The sequence below is a fragment of the Schistocerca americana genome, chromosome 8 (genome assembly GCF_021461395.2).
Source record: "Schistocerca americana isolate TAMUIC-IGC-003095 chromosome 8, iqSchAmer2.1, whole genome shotgun sequence".
Taxonomy (NCBI): Eukaryota; Metazoa; Arthropoda; class Insecta; order Orthoptera; family Acrididae; genus Schistocerca; species Schistocerca americana.
Window position 1 is genome coordinate 386357471 of NC_060126.1, and position 5568 is coordinate 386363038.

Below are 5568 nucleotides of genomic sequence, written 5' to 3' on the forward strand. Positions count from 1 at the left end.
TTAATTTGCACTTAACAAACTTTAAAAAATACACATTATTAAAAAAACATTAAAACATAAAACTAGTAGAAAACGTACCAAGCTTACTTCAGAATCAGTACCTAATTACACTGTTGGCCATAACTCTTATTGTTAGTAATGGTTGTCTTATTGCCCTCAGTGTACGTAGGTACTTACTCTTTTGTAAGCCTGGAATGTTTCTTACTAGTTTTACCTTTTAGTACTGGTCTAAATAATGTATGTTTTAAAAGTTATATTAACTGAACGGTAATATTCCATTTGTTTTCATACGTATGAGAGACACTTTATAACGACGGTGTTGTGGTCGATATTGCATACATGTACTGAGTCTTTATTGAGCATGATGCTAATTTTATGTCTTAATACTTATTAAATAATGTGTATTTTTTAAAGATTATTTAGTATACATTAAATGAAAGGCAAGTTTCTGAATATTTTCATAGATCTGAAGCTGGTTGTTAATCGCCAAGTAAAACTTTATTTTTGATCGCGATCAAGAGGTCTAACAGATAGCTTCCTGAAGGATCGCCATTGCTTTGCAACATTGTGTAACGTGGTCTTCTTCAGAAACATAATGTGATCATCAGTGGTCGACGCCTTTGTACTTACCAATGCCTCGTTTCTCTGTGCGCCTAACGGAAACGAGCAGGAATGCCATCGACGAATTGTTCGAAAAAAAAAAAACACACACACACACACACACACACACACACACACACACACACACACATTGGCCCCACTAATTCATCTAAAACACGGCATTCACTGACCATGAAGTCACGAGACAACAGCTGTTCCTTGAATTGCATTTTCCCTCTATTTCGAGCTACCTGAGTGAAGCGCTAGTAACACGTACTTTTCTCTATACTGAACGCTGCCAGTCTTTGTAATATCCCCCTCTTTTCCGAACCTATAAATGCAATGAAGATACTTACATACTTTTTGTCCTGTAAGATTATTCGTAGCCTTTAGAAGCTATGTTTTATAGCAAGCAGATCGAAACAGGAAAACAAAGCAGTGTTTTCGCTAGCATGAAAGAAAATTGTTTGTAAATCGTAGTAAAAATTGTTGGATCTTAAAATTCCCTAAATATTACGTTAATATATACATGCGTTTGCAAATGTAAGAGTAGAAACTCTCAAAGAAGAGAATAAAAATTTTAGCAGAGCGTGGTTTCGATCCACGGACCTCTGGGTTATGGGCCCAGCACGCTTCCACTGCGCCACTCTGCTCTTTCTAACGTTGGTCCCTAAGAGGGTATTACTAGGCACTTCACACACGTAAGATTAAATGCGTAATGCCAAGTATATCTTAGCAGTGAACGTCGATCTTCTGTCGCTTGCAGCTAGAAATATTTTCGCAGTCGCCTCAATATGTAACTGCGAGATGTACACGAATGACACTGCACTCCATGATGGCGGCGACGTACGAAATCCGTTGCCCCGCTACATGCTGCCAGCTAACAAATTTCCAGCGCCCTGGTACGGTATTTTAAACAACAAAGACACATTTGTCGTCATTTACAATAACGCTTCAATAACATGCAGTTTCGAAAAATCACAATATTTGCAATATTGGTATCACAAATGCCAGTGATTATTTTCTACCCTAATTAATTATTTCGTGAGTAACCATGCACTTTTATGAACGTAATAAATCTGCCGCCTATCCATAAGTACATTGGGCCTGCATAATCATCTAAATGCTTTTACTTTTCTCAAACTGTCTTTTTTCACTTTATCTGCCTCCGTTAATGATGCGTGAACTGCAGACTGAATGCTTACCGGTAGATTCAATGCCTAAACATTTTCTTATACATATTTATGGTTGCTTCCGAATAAGTTCTAGGAAATTGTCTTTTCTTGTCGGTTTATACATTGACTTTGTAGTTCGTCATTCACTGTCATGTCTTGCAACTTTCTCTAACTAAGTAGACCTACCGGTAAAAATGATTGAATTGGATTTATTTGCCTGTAGATAACTGTTGTATAAAGCATCGTCATTTGTTACATAATTATACAGTTGGTCACATAAATTACACAAAAGGTAGATAAAAAATTCTATAGGTGGTTATACAAATGATTATACAAAAGGTCAACATGTACAGATATTATGACATAAATATTGCGTATCTTGTACTCATCCATAATTAATTTCGTTGCACAGACAAATTTTGCTGTATGTCATAAGTTACAATTTTGTTACCTCACAGTCACGTTTTGAATGAGAGGGCATCAAGTTTCGTTGTATAAAAGAGCATCATATTTTTGATTATATAAAAATCATATTTTTCATTATATGAAAGAGCATTATATTTTTTCATTATGTATAAATTCACCTGTAGTATAGAATACTTTCTCTTCAGCCTGGTCTCTACCACCATTTTAAATTTATTTTAATGCAATTCCTTTGTGCTATGTGACATAGTGTTAAAAATGTTTTGACAGCATGTACAAAATAATTTTGCACTTTACTCAAACGCGTCCAAGGAAAGTCTAATAAGTTTCTGTTTCTGGTTTCATATGAGTGCACATCTGACCTGCTTTCATACATGGGGGCATTCTGTTTGGCTTTCATAAATGCTTTCAGTATGTATAGACTGGGGACAGTAAGTATTTTGTGCTCAATAAAGTACTGTCTGCAAGAAGTTAACTTGCTGAAACCAAAAACACATCTAATGGCTTTCTTCTGCAAGAGGAAGACATTGTTTGTCCCAGCAGAGTTTCCCCAAACAAGTATTCCGTAATGCAAATGTTATGGAAAAAGCCATAGTATGCTACAAGCATGCACTCCTTAGTGACACAATCCTTAAGTTCTCTAAGGAGATAGAAAACTCTTGCCAACTTACTGCACAGCTCGTCTCTGTGGGCATTCCACCATAGTTTGGTATCTAGATGTATATCTAACAATTTTACTGAATATCTCAGTTCATTTGGTCTATGGGAATGAGATACGATTATCGGTCGAAGTAAAACCTTTGGGGTCTCCAGTATGGGTACAGGGTATGATTATCGGTCAAATGCAATAACTATCCCCATTAAATTCCACATAGAGATGTATTTCATAGTTAGTCATAAACGTGTACACAGCTTGAGATACAGAACAGAACTAAAAACTAACATGGAGGCTCGGCAGAGCAATAAGAGTCCAAAGATGGTGTTAATCATGGTTTATACGACGTATCGATGCCACAGGTCCATTATTGATATATCTAAGGGAAAAGAGGATATGTTCAGTTTTGTTTTTGTTTAATGACATTCTGTTTTCATGGAACCACTGAGCTGCCTTTCATCACTGAGTTGTTCATTTGTTTGACAACATTTGCATCACTATGTGACGTGATAAAAGTTGTGTCATAGGCATAGATTACAGATTTGTATGGTAGTAAGTTGTGCAGGTTATTCACATACACAATAAATGAGAACGGTACCAGTACAGGCCCTTGTGGGACCCCATATTTCACCTTGAGGTCATATTTGTTACTTGAATTTAAAAGTACAATTTTGTTTTTGTTTGCAAAATATGTTTTCAGCAATAATAGTTCTACGTCAGTTATTCCATATTTTTCAAGCTTTTTAATTAAAATACTATGTGGGACAGTGTCAAATGCCTTGGTTAAATCTTCTAAAGTTGCGTAGGTATGTTCCCTATTTTTCAAAACCATGTAATACTGGTAATACAACTTCCTGAACTGCCTTTATTGTTGACAGCCCATTTTGGAATCCATATTGAGCCCTATTTAGGAAGCTGCAAGACTCAAAAAACTCATTTAATTCGTCTTTCATTAATGTTTCAATAATTTTGGATATTATGGGTCCTATTGCAATGGGTCTGTAATTTTGGGGTGAATTTCTGTCTCCTCTTTTACTGCAGTCTGGAAATGTTCCTTCTGTAAACATCCTATTGATTAGGTATGACAGTGCACTGCATGTAGTTTCTATTATTTTCTTTGTGATAAAATCTGCCAGGTTAGCCGAGAGTGCTAATGTGCTGCTTGCTGGATTGAACCCGCCTGGCAGATTAACAATGAGGGCCGGTGTGCTGGCCAGCCTGGTTGTGGTTTTTAGGCAGTTCTCCACATCCCACTAGGTGAATACTGGGCTGGTCCCCCCCGTCCCACCTAAGCACACATGACTCGTAACCATCTGAACACGCTCACACTATTACATGGATTACACTAGACGCAGATAGGTGGGGTACACTAATTCTGTCCTGGGGGGGCACGGGGTGTTGGCAGGGAGGCCATCTGGCCACCCCTTAATATTAACCTTGCCAAATCCGTTCTTAACCATGCTGACCCTGCGAAACCGCGGGGTAAGGGCGCAAGTGAAGGAAAGTAAAAATTGACTTTATGATAAAATTAGAAAAACCATACTTGTCCTCAGTTCTGGAGTTGCTCAATGATTTAACTACATTCTGTACATCCTTAGGATAAATAGTTCTCCATACAGATTTTGGCAAGCCTACTGGCATCCCTGTTTCCCACAAATTGGGAAGTGTATCTTCTTTGTCCTCTAATTTTTTTCATCTGTTATAGCTAATTCCCCAGAATCTGTGAACCTATTATTTAGTTCATCTGCACTTAGAAGCACAGGTAAATTTTCTGCAATTAACCCTGTTTCTGCTTTAATTATTTTTCATGCTGCTTTATATTTGATACTGGCCTGCGAAATATAGCGGCCATTCTCTTTTTTCTTTGCAGAAATGATATCTTCTCTGTACGGCTTTTTTAATTTGACATTTGAATGTCTATATTCATTATTTGAGCAAGATTTGTCATAGTAAATTCTTAACAGAATTCTTAAGTTATTTAGGTAAGGTGTATACCAGTCAGTCACATTACTTTTCTGTTTTCTCCTTGCATTTAGCCTACTGTGTTTAATGATAAGGGGGCAATATTAATTATAGACAGTGGTAATGGTATCTAAGAAATAATCAAAAACATCACTTAAAGACTTGTTCTCCATGGCAGTATTACACCAATCAATGGTCCAAAGTCTTTGTGTGAGATTTGTTACATTTGATAGATTTATTTGCCTCACTGTCTGAGGTTCTACTGGTTGAGCATGACTTTTTTTAACACCATTAATTTTAGGAAAATTCAATCATGGTCAGAGAGCATTGGTTGAACAACATTTAAGACTTCATCATTTTTGCCAATGTTTGATATAACATTATCTAGACAGGCATTCTGCCTGGTAGGCTTATAGTTGAGGCAATTGTAACTGTATGACTTGAGGGTAGCAAGCAGTAATCTACTTTTGGAATTTTGCACCATCATATCTATATTAATGTCACCAAATATTAAAATTTTAAGATTCTTGTATCTAAGTAAGTACATTAAGAGATTATCTACATGTTGAACAATAACTTTGGCACCAGTTTTGGGGACACAGTACATAGATACTACAACAATCTTGCTTTTAGGGAAGTGAATGGCAGCATTTTCAATTTCTCCTTCATGCACTAAATCCGTGAGATCTATAATCTTAACTGTACGTTTGAGATCGCTTTTCATTTCTATTGACACTCCATTTTCCATAAGTG

At 36.6% G+C, this 5568-nt stretch overlaps 1 non-coding gene across 1 annotated transcript; it reads right to left on the reverse strand.

Moving 5' to 3' along the window:
• Positions 1-1181: 1181 nt before the first annotated feature.
• Trnam-cau lies at positions 1182-1253 on the reverse strand. Its single transcript has one exon. It is a non-coding gene; the product is annotated as a tRNA-Met (tRNA).
• Positions 1254-5568: the final 4315 nt, after the last annotated feature.